At 42.5% G+C, this 17200-nt stretch overlaps 2 long non-coding RNA genes across 6 annotated transcripts in view; both read right to left on the reverse strand.

The window, feature by feature from the left end:
* Positions 1-17200, reverse strand: part of LOC110203686 (uncharacterized) — a 222437-nt gene that overhangs the window by 141577 nt on the left and 63660 nt on the right. The window lies entirely within an intron of this gene.
* Positions 8172-17200, reverse strand: part of LOC110203689 (uncharacterized) — a 36777-nt gene continuing 27748 nt past the window's right edge. For 2 of the 4 annotated variants that reach the window (XR_013483596.1, XR_013483599.1), the window contains 2 exons: positions 11012-11166; positions 8532-10478 (listed from right to left, as the gene is read on the reverse strand). This is a non-coding gene — a long non-coding RNA (uncharacterized LOC110203689). Of the gene's footprint in view, positions 8445-8531; positions 10479-11011; positions 11167-17200 lie in introns of those variants that run through there. The other 2 variants (XR_013483598.1, XR_013483597.1) reach the window with 2 other exon arrangements.

The raw sequence follows: 17200 nt of genomic DNA on the forward strand, positions 1-17200 counted from the left end.
AAGGATTTACATAACAGCTTTGATTAGATGAGATATCAACCGATATAAAAAACATTACTTCAGCACCAAAGACACTGGAGAGCTCTCCCAGATATCCTCTCAGTAAACCACCTAATCTGGAAATACTCACATACGACATCACAGGGAGCCCACGGGGATAAGGTAGCACAACCGTGGGCAGCTAGGTGGCACAATGGATAGAGGTCTTCCTGCAGTCAGGAACACTCATCTTCTTGAGTTCAGATCTGGCCTCAGACACATATTAGCTGTGTGACCCTCAGCAAGCCACTTAACGCTCATTGCCTCAGTTCCTATTCTATCCAATGATCTAGAGGAGGACATGACAAACCATTGCAGTATCGTTGCCAAGTAAACCCCAAATGGGGTCACAAAGAGTCAGACACAATTGAAAAATGACCCAACCAAGCACAACCTTCCTGTGGTTCTACAAAAACCTTATGGTCAGATGCACCCAGATCCACAATGATCATCTGTCATCACCACAGACAGCAATGTATGCTGCTTCATCACCAAAGAGAAAAAGACAGACGCTTTCCAAAATCTAGGTCCAGGGAGATCACTTCCCAGAAAACCTCATTCTTCCTACAGCTACTTTGCTCTGTAATCAGAATAAGGAAAGGCATGGCCCAAAATGCCATTTCACTTCTTTTTCCCAATCTCAAAACCATTGACAGTGAATTGGTAAAGGGCAGGTGTTAAATTCACCCAGGTATTTTTAAATTTCAGTTCCAACTCTTGTGTAATAGGACTAATGTCTACCAGCATTTCTCCACAATATGGGTTTGATCCATGCCTCTTCCTTCACTAATAATATAGTGATTAGTTTTTCCCGCAAGATGACAAAGTTACTCCCAGAGCTCCAAGGCAATTTTTTTATACTTCTCTAATTAACTCACTATCCCACTCAACACAATGGCTCTTCAGAAAATTGTCATCCCTCCTCAAGCCTCCCACGGCTCCTTCTCACACCCACCCACCCTCTCAGATGAGAACCGTGCCTCATATTTTACTGAAAATATTGAGGTCATTCCCCTAGAGCTCCTTCTTCTTACCTCCTCTTCCTCTCGCATCACTCAGAAACCTTCTACCCCTCTCTCCTCTCCCAGCCCTGTCTCACACATAGAGATGTGCTTACTCCTTACTGAGCCAAACCCCTCTCTACCTGCACAAAGGGTTTCCTTCCAGCCCATTTCCTCCAGCAGACTGCTCTCTCTATCATCTCCATTCTCTCATTTCAGTATCTCCCTGTGTACTGGCTGCTTCCACCCCGCCCACAAACATGTCTATGTCTCCCACATCCTTAAACCATTCTCTCTCTGGATCCATCTATCCCCTATAATTACCATCCCATATATAGCCTACCTTTTGTGGGTAAACTCCTTTAAAAGGGCATTAACAATAGTCACCTCTTTTTGCTTCCCTCTCCTTAACTCTCTACAGTTCATCTGCCCTCATCACTCAACTGAAACTTCTCTCACTAATGTTGCTAACCATCTCTCAGATGCCAAATCCAATGTTCTTTTCTTGGTCCTGACCCTTCTTCAATGCATTGCAGACTTTAACACAGTTGTTCAACTTTCTCTTGATACTTTTGCCTCTCTAAGTTTTGTGACAGTATTCTCTCCAGGATCTCCTTTTAATCAGTTAGTAAACATTTACTGAGTGCCTGTTATGTTCCAGGCACTGTACTAAGCACTAGAAATACAAAGAAAGGTCAAAGACAACACCTGCCTCAGAGCACCTCATCATGGCCACAGTTTCTCAGTCTCCTTAGCTGGATCTTCATCCACATCATGCCTGGTAACCAAGAGTGTCCCACTGGGCTCTTATCTTGGCTGCCTTCCCTTCTATCTCTATACTGTTTCACTTAGTTCTTGGTACATGGTAAGCACTTCAAAAAGCACAGTGATTTTCATTCATTCTTTCTTTTTTTCATTCATTTACTTTTCATTATGAGCCTGTGTGCTTATTAGGAAAGCTGATACTGCTGGTGGAGGTGGAGTAGATTGTCAACAATGAAGTTTCCATATTATCTGGAAGGATGAGTTTGGAAGGGAAGAGTAGGTCAGGGATATGAAAGATCTTTAAAGGTATCTGAGGGAGCCACTGACCAAGAGGTCTTTCTCAGATGTCCTACTTTGGTAACAGAGTAAACCCATTAGGGACTCAAGATGCCCGTAGATATAGGGACGGAGTCCTCAGCTGCATGTCAGATCAAAAGAGTGAGGACTCCTAGAGGGCACAGGGTTGTGAGTGACTGAGACAATGTGTGTAGCTCTTCCACTGTGAGTGTGTGGGTGTGTGTTTTTGCTTGTGTCTGTTTGTCCAGTGCCCTATGCCTAGTCACATAGCTGCCTTATCTAAGGTGATTTCTGGTCGCTTTAATACAAGCATGCAATGGAACCTGGGGTAGACAATAGGGTGCCATTCTGGGAGTAAACAAGACCTAAGTCCAAGTCCTACCTACTGGCTTGGCCATGTGACCATAAGCAAATGATTTAAACGCTTTGTGTCCCAGGCAACTCCCTAATCTGTGGCTCATTGACATCAGCAGCAGGACTCTCCAAGCTGGAGTGCCCCCACACCAGTGAAATCACAAGGCTGGATAATTCAATCATGCCAAGAATAGAAGCAACTCCCTGTGGTCCTTGTTAGTCCATACCTAGTCATGTTCACTTCTAGGCTTCACATTTAGGAAGGACATTGACAGACAGGGATGCCAACTCACACTGTAAGGAACAGATTTTCATCTGTCACGTGACAGAAGGAGACCTGAATGTAGAATCAGGATCTTGGTTTGAATTCCAGCTCTACTCCCTACAGACTGTGAGACCCTGGGCAAGTCACTGAACCTCCCTCTCTCGGCCTGTTTCCTCTAATTTAAGCAGAGGGGATTGGACCCTAGTGAATCTAAATTCCATGAAACTATAAGTGGGTGGCATTTCACTCTGAAAAGGAAAGACAGCAGAGGCAGTGGTAGCTGTCCTCACATATCTGGAGGACTGTCACAGGGTAAAGGGATTAGAGTTTGGTGGGGCTTCAGAATGGAGATCTGGAATAAAGAAGCTGGCACATAGTAGGTGCTTAGTAAATACTTCTGTGATTGATTGATTGATTAATGTATTGATTACAGGGATGCAGGATTTTCTTAACATAATGAAAAACTGAACTTTCCAAAGAAATGACCTAAGGTGGGAGATAGTCAGTTCCCCATTATTGAAGGACTGTAAGCAGTGAATGGAAGGCCTCATTTCATAGAGAGGATTCACTGTGTCTCAGGTTGCAAATGAGAGGCTGACTCAGTCCTTTCCAAGCCTAAGACTCCAGGCTCCTATGAGCTGTGTCCTTTGGCACTTTAGGGTTGTGGGGAAGGGCAGCTCCATTTCTTTACTCTTCTCTCCTAGAAAGTTGGCAACCTCTCTGTCTTGAATAGTATATTTAAGCAAACACACTAGCGTCCTTGTCAATCCCTTCTCCACAGGGGACCTTGTGCAGGGTCCCAGAGATTGTTCCCAAGAGGGCTTTGTGTTATCCATACTACAATTTATGTCATCTCTTTATGTTCTCATTGCCAGATCTCTTTTCAGCCTTTTTTTTTTCTTAGAAGGACATCATTTGTTTAATATCTGCAGGCTCTGTGTCCCCAGGGGCCTTGAGGCAACACCAATGTCTCCCCTCTGGTTGGGGCAGGCTTTTTTCTCCATGGCTTGTTCTCTGGCTCCCTTCCTTTGAGTGGTATGTGATATCTCTTCTCACCACTTCTGCTCTCATTCTCACTGTTGTGGTCTGAGAGGTTGAGACCCCTCAAAGGCTGGAGTACAGGACAGGGTGGTCTGGAATGAATTCACAGACTCAAGCGTTCTTTAAATCAAGGTGGAAAAGATTTATTGTATACTTTTTAGTGGGCAAGGATTCTTAAGAAATGTACAAGAGAATGATGATGGAATTAGGGTTTATATGGAAAAGGGCATGGGAGAAGAATGCCAGGGATATTGATTAGGTAATCTAAATGTCCAGGTGTCCTTGGGAGCTATGGATGGGAAAGTGTAGGGAGTATACCAGACAGGGAGGGAGATGACAGAGGTATGGACCTTGGGAGTCCGGCAGGAGGAAGAGTCCTTGGGCCAGCCAAGGACAAAACTCCTTAGGCTGGGCAAGGCACCCCTCTCCCTCTGTCTTGATGAGAGAATGTTCTTCAACGAGGGAAAGCTTTCTCACAAGACAGGAACTTACTAAGGAATTGGGAGGCTTCCAGAGACATGATCTGAGGGCTGGGGCCTGAGCAGCCCAGCACTCTCTCACTCAGCTTTGTGTAGCTGCACCAGGGAGAGAGATAAAGCTCTTGTTGGGGCCCACCCACGAGTAACTGCTAGGCACAGTGTCCTTGGGCTGGGGAGTGATTGTCAGAGACAGTGTTTCTGAGAGTAGGGAGAAATTCGGGTCCAAGCACAAGCACAAGCACCCCATCACTACCTGCCCCTGACCCTCTCTAGCTGGCCCAGACACCAGGCTTCCTTTCCCACCTCACTGGGAAAGATATCCTTCCCAGGGCTCAGGCTCCCCTCAAGCTTAACGTTCCCCGGTATTTGCTGCTCTTGGGCTACTCTCTTTTCAGCCATTCCTGGTCCTGGCACAGGCTTCCTCTTAGTTGCCTCCCTCTCCTTTCCCTCCTCCTCCCAGGACAGAGATCCCTTGAGACAATAATAATGATACAAGAGCTCCCATTTCTGTACAACTCAGAGATGGATAAAGAGCTTTCCTTAAAAAAAAAAAGCCCTGTTTATAAATGCCAGGTTCATTCCCATTTTACAGATGAGGAAACTGAGTCTGAAAGCATTTAGCAAGCAAGAGTGGCAGGGGCCTAGATGAGACAGTGGCAAAGAAGTTATCAGTCACAGCTGCAGGAAAGAAGGACCCCCATCAGAGCTGAGACCTCTGGCCCCCTGGCATTCACTCTAAGAGCCTTGACCAAGAGACAGTTCATATGTCTATAGAGCTTTACTATACAGACATAAGGGCAGCTAGGTGGCTCAGTGGATAGAGCTGTGGGCCTAGAGTCAGCTAGAACTGAGTTTCAAATCTGGCTTCTAATCCTGTCACCTAATCCTGTTTTCCTCAGTTTCTTTATCTGTTGAAAGAGCTGGAGAAGGAAATAGCAAACCTCTCTAGCAAAAAATCCCAAATAGGAGAACAAAGATTCTGCCATGAATGAAATTAAACTACAAAGTATTCAGAGAGCCATCCAACAGAACAAAAGAATTTAAAGAAAAATTCTGCAAAACAAATCAATACATTGAAAATATCTGAAAGTACATTCGTGCTGCTGACCCTGTGGACCTTGCACCTCTGCAAATAAATGGTGAGATGTGTCTTCTCCCTCTTTTTATGGGCCAGGCATACGGAGTTTTGTATTAGCCATGTAGTTGTTCTCCATCACTAGGACATGCTTTTCTCTGAGGGCAGGGACTGTTTCATGTTTATCTTTGGACTCCTAGTACCCAGAGCACAGTGTGGCACATAGTAGGCTTGTAATAAATGCTTTTGACCCATTTAGTGCCATTAAAGATGATGTCAGTTTTTCATGACATCTGGTGGTCATAAAGATCGAGGAATATCATAGAATGGTCTTCGGTGACATCACATGGTGAAACTTGATATTGTAGAATTTAGCAACTTTTTTGGTGTGATCTTGTGGAGAGATGGAATTTTGCAGTATAATGAGACAGGAATATATTATTATACCATGGAGATGTCTATCTTGTGGCCAATGCAGATCTTACACTTTATTTTCCCGTCTTGTGTTCAAACCTCTGACTCATTTTAAACCATATTTTTATTGAATTTAAGCCCATGTTACAGCTCCTTCCTGGCTAAGCAGGCAGAATGGAACTGAATAAAAGTCTAAATGTCTAAAGTGCTCAAGTCCTTCAGGGTCAATATGAATCCAGACTAAATCATCAGCATTAAAATTACCTATTAAACTCTCGATCTTATTAAAGTCATCCGATACAGGCTAAGACATCACAGCAGGGCTTCCCAGGAAGCGGAAGTACAGCTGTCTGGAGAGAGGCCTCCTAATCCCCAACACCTCTGCTCAGTGCGGCTGCGCGGCCGGGCAGTAGAGGCGGCGTTGGCCTAGAGCGGCCCGGACTCATATCTGACCCGGAAGTACCACGATCTTTCGGCTCGGTGCGGCTGCGCGGCCGGGCTGTAGAAGCGGCGGTAGCCTAGAGCGGCCTCGACTGATCTCTGGCCCGGAAGTACGACTATCTGGAGGGACGTCACGTATCCCGCGGCGCTTCGGTCTGGTGAGGCTGCGCTGCCGGGCAGTGGAGGCGGCGGTACCATGAAGCTGCCCCATGAATTCTGACCCGGAAGTACGACGATCTTTAGCCCCGGTGCGTCTGCGCGACCAGACAGTAGAGGCGGAGGTGGCCTAGAGCGTCCCTGGTTGATCACTGGCCCAATCCCGGGCTCCGGCTCCGGCTCCACCGCGGGCTGGGACCCGGCGCTGGGCGGGAGGAGGAGTACCAGGTGGCGACGGTAGAGGGTGAAGACGGTGAGGGATGAACCCGCCGGATCTGGGAACACTGGGATCGCGCATGCGCCTTGCTGCCTCTGCCGCCATGGTAACAAGGAAGCTTGTCCTCTGGCCCCTTTAAAGTGACACAAGTGCAGTGCCCAGAGTGTGGGAAGGTTCACAGTGCTCAGCGGGCTTGTGAAGAAGGTGGCACCGTGTTGGGAGAAGGAGGGTGCGCTGCATGCCTCCTTTGACAAAGACAAGAAGCAATACCGTTGTGAGAAGTGCGGAATTTGGAGGATTTGTCCAAAGGAAGAATGTTTTCACTGTTCGAAATGCAACCTATGAAAAAATTAAAAAAGAAAACAGCAAGAAAGGTCGCCTGCGCCTGTCCTTGAGTCTGCAAAGGTATCGCAAGTGCATTGAGAATGCCCCCAGGCAGAACTGTCCCATGTGGTCAGAAGACATTCACGGTTTCACATCGCTGCCCCAGTCTTGCCCTGGGGGCATCTTCTACCCAGAACATGCTGGGGAGCCCCGGTAGAAGAAGGCTGCAGGTGTCCGCGGGGATGCCCTCCGCTCAGACGGGACTCCTGTGGGCGGCAGGTGGATAATGAAGGGTGCAAACGCAGGTTCGGCGGAGTATCTGGACAGGACTGTGCCCGTTCTCCGCAGTGGCTGCAATGCCCGCTGGACAGTCCAGGCCCACCTAAGAGGACTGGAGTGAAGAGTCATGTGGCACTGCCAGTGGCGGAGGGTGTGGCATTCCTTTGTAGCAGCAGGACTGGCCTCTCTCAGCTGCACAGGCAGGGCTGCCTCACAAGGCTCAGCCTTATTTCTGAAATAAGAGACATTCCTTAGTTTGCTGTCGCTGTGCTGTCACACACATTAGTGTAGTGTCTGTGCTCGTGTCACAATACAACCTCCCACTCCGGGGACTCTGTGATCAGGCTCTCAGTAGAATCGTCATCATGTTTATTGTGCAAAAACTGGAGCTCTGCCATTCAGTGGACATTCCTTCAATCTTACTGACAACCCAGATGACATTGTGCTGTGAAACTGATATTCATTAGAATATATGATTTCATTGCATTTCCTCTTAAGTAAAGCTCTGCATCCAGAATCTATAAATAGTGCTTCATACAACTGTACTTAACATTAAATCTTTATCTTCAGGACTGTATTGTAAGACTAAGGTTTATCTTATTGTCTAAATAAACTTTAGAATTTTATAAAGCAATCTCTTTTGAATGCTATAAATGTGTATTTTAATGTAACATCAAATAAAAAATTCTTGGTGTAGTGTGTCTAGAAAGTTTTTCCCAGGTCGTTGTCTAGTTGAAATCAAGTTGGTTACAAATATACACATGGTTAACAAAACAAACAAAAAAGTACTTCATAGCAGCTGATTTTACCCTCCATTGTGCTTAGGTGGATAAAGCCTTAATTGTCCAACCAAAGGAGTCAAACATTTTGAGGAAAGAAATGCAAAAACAAAACAAACAAAAAAACCCCAAAACACTGATCTTTGTTTTGAAGGAAATTTATGAAAGAAATATGAAGTTTGAGTCAGACTTTACCAGTGTGAAATCAGGAATTGAGTTAAATATTAGCCTAGTTGCCTGGGGCTTGTTGTTCTTCAGTCACTCGTGATGGCTGACCTTATGGGATGCCGTAGACTGTTATCCATTGGGTTTTCTTAGCAAGGATATTGGAGAGGTTTGCTATTTCCTTCTCTTGTGTGTTCCCATTTTTCAGATGAGGAACTGAGGCAAATCAGGATTAAGTAACTTGCCCAAGATCATAGAGCTAGTAAGTAGGTAAGCTCAAACTTGAACCCAGATCTTCCTGGCTTCAAGCCCAGTGTTTCATCCATTGCACCACCTAACTGGCCCGTCCAAGGCTAGTAAAAAAAACAAAACAAAAAACATAACCTTTCTTATTCAAATATTTTATTGGTAATCTAATATTGAAAATATAATCCCTCACATTTGTTTTGCTACTTTTGACAGTTTAATAAATTCCAAACAGTAAAGTATCATAACTTTTTTTCTTCAGTATTTTATTTTTCCCCAGTTGCATGTAAAACAATTGTTAACATTCCTTCTTCAAACTTTGAGTTCCAAATTCTCTCCCTTCTACCCTCCCCACATCCCCTCATTGAGAAGGTAAGCAATTTGATACAACTTATACATATGTAGTCATGCAAAACATATCCATAATAGTCACACTGTGAAAGAAAACATAGACAAAAAAACTCAAGGAAAATAAAGTTTAAAAATGCTTCAATCTGTATTCAGACACCATCAGTTCTTTGGGAATGGATAGCATTTTTCATCATAAGTCCTTCAGAGTTGTCTTTGATCTTTGTATTGTTGAGAATGCCTAAGTTATACAGAGCTAATCATCTTACAATATTGTTACATTGTACACAGTACATTTCACTTTGCATCAATGCATGTAAGTGTTTCCAGGTTTTTCTGACAGCATCCTGCTCTTCTTTTCGTATAATACTATAGTATTTCATCCTAATCACATACCACAGCTTGTTTAGCCATTCCCCAATTGATGGGTATTCCCTCAATTTCTAATTCTTTGCCCCCACAAAAGAGGTGCTACAAATATTTTTGTACTTACAGGTCCTTTTCCTTTTTGGTTTTTATCTCTTTGGGGAGATATACCTAGTAGTTGTATTGCTAGGTCAAAGGGTGTGTATGAATGGTTTTATAGCCCTTTGGGCATAGTTCCAAATTGCTCTACAGAATGGTTGAATCCATTCATAACTCCAGCAACAGTGCATCAATGTCTCATTTTTCCCATATCCCCTCCAACATCTCTACTTTTCCTTTTCTATCCTATTAGCCAAGCTAATAGGTATGAGGTAGTACCTCAGAATTGTTCTAATTTGCATTTCTCCAGTCAGTAATAAATTAGAGTATTTTTTCATATGGCTATATATAGTTTTGATTACTTCATCTGAAAACTGATCATATCTTTTAATCATTTATCTGGTGGGCAATGGCTTTTATTGTTATAAATTTGACTCAGTTCTCTATATGTTTGAGAAATGAGGCCTTTATCAGAGAAATGTACTTCAAAATTTTTCATAGTTACTATTGGTAACTGTATTTCCCTCCATCTTATCCCCCCATTAATTCTATTGTCTCTCTCCTTTTCACCCTGTCCCTCCTCAAAAATATTTTCCTTCTGACTATCCCCTCCCCCAATCTGCCCTTCCTTCTATCACACCCCTCCTTCTCCCACTTTCCTGTAGGGTAAGAGAAATTTCAATACCCTGTTGAATGCGTATATTGTTCCCTCTTTGAGCCAATTCTGATGAGAGTAAGGTTCACTCACTCCCGCTCCCCTTCTCCCTCTTCCCATCCATTGTAAAACCTTTTTCTTGCCTCTTTTATGTGAGGTAATTTACCCCATTCTGTCTCTCCCTTTATCTTTCTTCCAGTACATTCCTGTCTCACCGCTTAATCTATATTTTTAGATATTATTCCTTCATATTCAATTCCCACCTGTGCCCTCTGCCTATGTGTACTTCTCCTAACTGCCCTAATAATGAGAAAGGTCTTATGAGTTACAAATATTATCTTCCCATGTACTAATGTAAACAGTTTAATCTTATTAAGTCCCTTATGATTTCCCTTTCCTGTTTACCTTTTTATACTTCTCTTGAGTCTTGTATTAGGAAGTCAAAGTTTCTATTCAGCTCTGGTCTTTTCATCAGGAATGCTTGTAGGTCCTCTGTTTCACTGAATATCCATATTTTCCATTTCTCCAGCTTTGCTCAACAGGAATATAGGGGTGGAGGTAGTGGATGGTTGCAGTGATCCAAGACTTAGGATGACAACATGATGATATTCTAGTTGAGGAGAACAGCTTAAAGTAATTGTTGTGGTACTGGAGATGAAAAGGGGGACACACCCTGCAGAGATAATAAGAGGGATGAAATGACAGGATTTATTAATTTATTGTACTTGGAAGTGATGGAGAATAAAGAGCCCAGCTGTGCAGTGAATACATCACTGCAAGTGGAGTCAGGAACACCTGAGTGCAACCCTGCCTCAGCTAGCTATGCATCCCTGGGGAAATCATTTAACTGCTTTGTGCCTCCGTTTCCTCATCTGTAAAACTGAGGTTGGCTATGATGGCCTCTCATGTCCCAAGCCACGATTCACCTCACAATGGCCTGGATTCCCTCTCCCGAATTCTCCCATTCTGTCTCCTTAATTGCTGCCTTGCCCACCCCCTCATCCCTCCCTTGAGATAAACTCAGTGCCTATGCTTAGCACAGTGCTTGCTGCATGGTAAGCGCCCAAGAAATTCTTGCTCTCACTTCCTCCCTCCCTCTCTGCCTCTCTTTCTGTCTGTCTGTCTCTCTCTCTCTCCCCCCCCCAATCTACGACACCTTGGGAAGTCAACAAGGAAAATATAGGTTTGGAACAGTGGTCTTCTTACCTGGACAGACTGAGGCAGAGAGTATCTGGGGGTGGATCTTTTCTTTAAGAAGTCTGTGGAGCCAGTGAGGCCCTTTACCCTCAGGGGAGCTCTCCAGTCATTCCTTGGATGACAACATTACTCCACTTTGCACCAGGGCCCGTACTGGGGAAAAACTCAAAGTACACACCCACACATATGAATATGTAGACAGTCATAATTATCGTTATTTTACAAATCGTTTCTTCTTCTGATGGAGCCTGAAGAAAAGTATAGGGATTGAAAACTGCTAAAGTTGAGAATAATGATTCTTGCAGGACAAAGAAAGTACAAATATCAAACAAGCAGACGCTGGCAAAATCCCCAAAGCAGGTAATATCTTCAGAAGGAATTGAGAATTTATGGTGGCTAGGGTTGATTTTGTAAGAAAGTTCCATGAGTCAAGGGAAAACTGTCTAGGAGATAGGTGTCTTGGAAAGGCTGATAGAGGATGGTGTGAGGGAGAGCAGGAGCTGTGGTTTGGGCAACAGTCTGACTGCTCTGCATGATTCCATAAGGGGTGGTATCCCGGCCATGACACTGAACCTCTAGCAGCTCTGGGAGAGCTTAAGTACCCACACAAGGATTGGGCATGTGACAGTGGCATCAAGGATGCCCCTTGGCACCAACATTTCACCTGCATATGGGTAGTAGAGGGTCTGTGGACCATACTGTCTCTCACTTTAACTTTTATAGACAACCACCCAGGGTAGAAGGAGAAACTGGCTCAGAGAGGGAAGGGAATTGTCCTTGGACACACAGGTGTTAAGTGTCAGAGGCAGTTCCAGAACTTTCTTTACCAAAGAATCAAACAAAGTGAAAGCTAGAAGGGATATGAAAGGCCATTGAGTTCAACCCTCTTCCTACAAGGAATTCCCACTATAACATACCTGAGAAGTGGTTATGCAGCCTCTGATTGAAGAACACCAGGGAGGGTCCAAGCATCACTTCAAGGGAGTCCATCTCACTTTAGGGCAGCTCTCATTGCTAGAAAGTTTCTCCTGACACCTGGCCCAGATTGCTACTCTTTACAACTTTTTGCCACCAGCCCCTACCCGATCCCCTATCCCTAAACAGTATAGGACTTTATATAGTGCTTTAAAGTTTACAAAATGCCTTAAAACTTAAATGATCTTATTTCAGTCTTAAGAGATGCATCCCTAGGGACCAGAGAAGGGAAAATGGTGCAGGTGAGTAGGACTCTGTGGCTTTGGCACAAATCTTGACAGTTTGATTAAGTTTATCTTGCACAGAATGCCTATAGGTAGTACTGCTGGTTCCTGGGATCTTTGATATTCCTTTAGAGGGCCTACTAAATTTCTCTGTAAGTTAATTTGCTGCAGTAATAATTTGTTGTTGATGAAAATTATGTCCAAACCTCCTATAAGCTTAAGAGTTTCATTCCTGGGTTTCTTGTGTCCTTGGATTGGACTCAACTGGGTGCTCTCAGAGAAATAGTCTCAATGGAAGCAGCATCAGAGATCTAAGACTAGTGATTAATACTAAAGCATCTAAATTTCTATAATAAGCTACAAGTAGGAAAGATCTTACTGTTTTGATCTTAATTCATTCCATGGCCTAGAAAGAGTTAAAATTACTGTTTGAATTCATCATATGTATAAGATTCGAGTTCTGAATGTGTCTCATTCTTTCAGATTAAGAATGGTTAGTGAGGGATAAAAAAGCTTAAGAAAGAGAAGCAAATCTATTTAGAGTAGCAACTTATGATCTTAATGGAAACTTGATTTTACTCAGGATGTTATTAGGAACCAGCAGAACATGTGTAGGAACTTAAACTACTTAGAGCTCACTTCGGAGATGTTCTCTAATGAATGTGAAACTATAGGCACACCTGAAACCCTGATGAGGGGAATTTGCTATCTAAGACCTTGGAGACTGTTAATGAACTATTATTCTGAATCTAACTCCAGGTATGGTTAACAAGGAACTGATTGAGCTACTGACCCATGACGTCAGCAACCAGCAAAGAGGTTTGTGAGCTGCATCTATGAGCTGCAAGAGGGTGTTTTCATGGGAAAGTCGGGAGAACGACTTTTCTGCATGGCTGAGGTAGGAGTCTCCTGACTCAGTTTCCCTACCATGACACCTGGCAGACTTTAAACCTGGCTCAATGCATTTGGTTACTATATCACTTCTGCCCAGAATTGACATGAATCTAGGGAAGCATTGTTCCCTTACTTTAGTTATGTATGTGTTCTTACATGGCAAATTCCTATAATCATAAGTTTTGTAAGCATAAATACTGAATTTATTAAACAATAGATTGATGTGGAAACATCTGAGGTTAATATAGTAAGATGCAAGTATTAGATTGAGTTATTGGGCCTAGAATTTCAGAATTAAGCATTCACTCTTGACATCTCTTATTAGTTTATTTCTGAATAAGTCAGGGTCCTTTAATTTCTCATAATCATATGTGAATAATTAGGCCAGGAGATTGTGGAACCAGGATATTATTCTGTTTCTTAGTTAATAGATAGTTAATGTTAAAGTTGTCTCAGTTTGTTACAATTAATTAATGTGAAAAGAAAAACAGCTTGTGACTTATTTTGTAAATACCTTAAAAGAAGCATCCATTTTAATTAAGGATTATTTATTTGTACATGACTAGAGGTTGGGATTATTTTAGTATTTGATATGTACTGGTTTTAAATTAACTACTATGTATTAGAGTCTGTTATTAATTCCTTAGTGGAATCTCATCCTCCTGATGGGGGAATATGAATAGGAATGAATAATGAATTAATGCAAGATATAAAACTAGAAGTAATGCAGAGTGGAAGGCTAGGTTCTAATTTTTCTAATTGGAGTTTGTTAAAATATGACAATTGGCCAAGGTTCCAAATTTGACCTTATAATGGTGGAGACATGGGGGTTGAGTTAACTTTCATTATTTCCCCTGCTTATTGACAAGGTAATTTAAAAATTGTGTTTAGATAAATCTTGTAGAAGAGTGGACGCAAGAAGGAAGATCTCTAGAAGAAGACAGTCTGCTGGACACTGTTTGAACAGCGCTTAGACCAGAAGACTTCACTGGATTATGTCCTGAGTGTCAGACAGCTGTATGAGAAGAGACTTCTGAAGCTTTAAATGGACAATTTATTGTTACTTTTGGGTCTCTGTATCTGTACTTAATAAGGGGACTGCCCCCTATTAATATGTCAATGCATTGGTCAATTTTTCCCTTCCTTCTCCCATATTGGTTTTTTTTTTGAGCTAGGCAATGTGACTTGCCCAGGGTCACACAGCTAGTGTTGCCCGCAACCAGATTGTACACCGAATGGAGAGGTGTGAAATAACTTATGACATGGGCCAGGCGGAGCACAATTACTGACTCAGTTTATTCATCTGAGGGTACAGGATATATATAGAAAATCTAGCATAACTTCAAAGAGTCCTCCCCGTGAGATACTCCCCAGAACATCTGTTGAAGATGTGACAACATGAATTTCCTCGTTATCAGGGTTCCTAGATTGGGTTGTATTTTCCAAGGTTTTCCCAGGTGCCTTGGTGCCACCTGCATAGAGGAGTGAATGTGTAAATCTAAGGTTCAAAGAGTAATAAGGAATGTCTCAGGGACCTCCTAATCAGGAAGGGATTGAAGAGCTGTACCACTTAATCATCGAGCCCTTACGGGTAAAAGCCTGGGCAGAGGTCAAACTCTGCCTTGGATCTTAAACCCTTATCAGACTCTTAAGATCGGCCCTCAACAAGCTAGTAAGTGTTATGTGTCTGAGGCTGGATTTGAACTCAGGTCCTCCTGAATACAGGGCTGTTGCTCTATCCATTGTGCCACCTAGTTGCCCCTCCCATATTGTTTTAAGTCCCCAAAATGAAATGTTGCCCAGCAGCACAGACCCAGATAGCAGTATCACTAAGGCATTGCAAGGTTTAACCACTTTAGCTGAGGAGTTGGCAGAGTACTCGGGGATAGATAATTGATTACAGGGATGGTTAGAATGCTGGTTTAGCAAATGGAAAAGGAATGGCTATATCCATTATCGCTAATCTAACTGTGATTGCAGGAGTATTAAATGCTGTAGGATGCTGTATAGTTCCATGTGTTAGAGGACTGGTACGAGGATTGATAGAGACGTCCCTCACTAAGATTATCCCAGTAAGACCCAAGATGGCAGTTCAGATGGCAGGCTCTGGCAATGTAAGGATGATGACTGAAAGTACCAATGAGACTTCCCCCAGTGATGGAGAATGCAAAATCATGTTAAAGAGATTAGAGGATAATGAAATTGGGAATGTGTGGAAGCCAAATCTTTACCAGAAAAGGGGGATATTGTGAGAAAGGATTAGAAGTAAGGCTTCCACAACAGAACAAGGTGATTCTGAGGACTTCCAAGATCTTGTGGAGAGTCCCTCAACCAATCAGAAAGTGCCCCAAACATTCTGCAAACAACTAGTTCCTTAAGAAAGAGCCCTGGAGGCTAAACCAGCTGCAACTCATCAGGTTCAAGGACAGGGCATCAAAAGGGCAAAGGCTTTTCTCCTCTGTGCTTGCTTAATAAGCTTGTTGAATATTAACTGACACATCCCAAGGGCAGAGATAGCCGCCATTTTTGAACATGGGATGCCTGAAGTGGGAGGAGTTAACAGAACATGGAGAAACATGGGATGGGCTGTTCAGGAAGAGTGTCACTCAGATGAACTAGACCAATCCTAGCTCTGGTGGGTGGAGTATGGATCTTACTATTTAAAACTTGATTCTATCACTGAACCAGCGCCCACGTACTACTAGAGTGCAATGTGCCCACTTCTCTCATGAGAAGTATAATAAAGGCTTTCCTTCACTTCTGTAGTAGATTTTTGTTTCAGATTTTTCTAACAGTGGACCTACTATATTGCAGACTGACTAAATGTTTCAAACAGCTTTATTTCCTTCAGCAAACTATCAAGCCCTGGAACTTGCTTGGCTTTGACTGGCTTAGTAAAATCTGTCAAGGACTTGACATCCAGGGGGCATGAGTGTGCAGTCCCATGACAGTATCTTTCCCTTCATCCACTTCTCCTTGTCTCCTACTCCCTTCTACACGGTCTTATTTTATACTGTGTGCCTGATTTGATGATTCTGCAAGTCACCTTCATTAGCGCAAAGTCAAGAGTCACCTTAGGTCTATTTTATACCAAATTAAATGACAAGAAATTACATTGTACTTTTTCTTGTTTCATCAAAAAAGATTAATTAATTTATTATAAAGCCATACAAGGTTTAGACAATGAAGAGTGAATAAGGCCAAATGAGGATAGAAATGCTTGTTCATTGTATACGTGTATTTCTTTGCCATCCAGTTTCTATATGTGGCCCTTTCTAATTGAAGAAAAATTACTTGCTAAGACTTACAGCAATTTCTAAATGTGAATCCCAAAATAGACATACTTCTTAGCACTACATGAATCTTTTACAAAAACTGACCATGCATTAGGGCACAGATATATTGCAAATGATTGTAAAAAGGCAAAAATATTTACTACATCCTTCAAAAAACCCATAACACCATAAAAATAATCATTGGTTCAGGGACCACTAATAATTGACACAGATCCAAATGGAGCCTTAACAAAAAAATCCTAAAGAAGGGGGAGGTCAAATTAAATTATATAGAAACAATGATCAAAAAAGTTAAAGAAAATGATAATTGAACAATTAACAAACATTTGTTAAGCACCTACAATGTATGAGACAGTGTACAAAGCACTGTGAATACAAAAAAGAGGAGAGACAATCTCCGCCCTGAAGGAATTTAATCTTCTTTTTGGTGAGGGAGTGGAAACCTTATTTTAAAAGTTTTTTTCTAAATATTTTATTTTTTTCTCCTATTACATAGAAAACATTTTTAATCATTTTTTACATTTTGAATTACAAATTCTATCCCTCCCACTTTGCCCTCCCCTCCCCTCTCCCTGAGATGATAAACTACCTGATATAGGTTACTGTGGGATTTCAACTGGGGAAAAGCCATGAAATACAGTAATTAGTGAAAAGCCATAAAATCTTAAACTCTGTGAAGGTGGAAACCCAAACATGGTGACCTGTGAAAAAAATGATAACTTCGGTACTGAATTATCACTTAGACAATGAGTCATAGCTTAAGATACTATGACCCATGAAAGCCATAATGAGATTATCCTTACCCATAT

This window comes from Phascolarctos cinereus, unplaced genomic scaffold, assembly GCF_003287225.1.
Source record: "Phascolarctos cinereus isolate Bilbo 61053 unplaced genomic scaffold, phaCin_HiC Scaffold_8;HRSCAF=390, whole genome shotgun sequence".
Lineage (NCBI taxonomy): Eukaryota > Metazoa > Chordata > Mammalia > Diprotodontia > Phascolarctidae > Phascolarctos > Phascolarctos cinereus.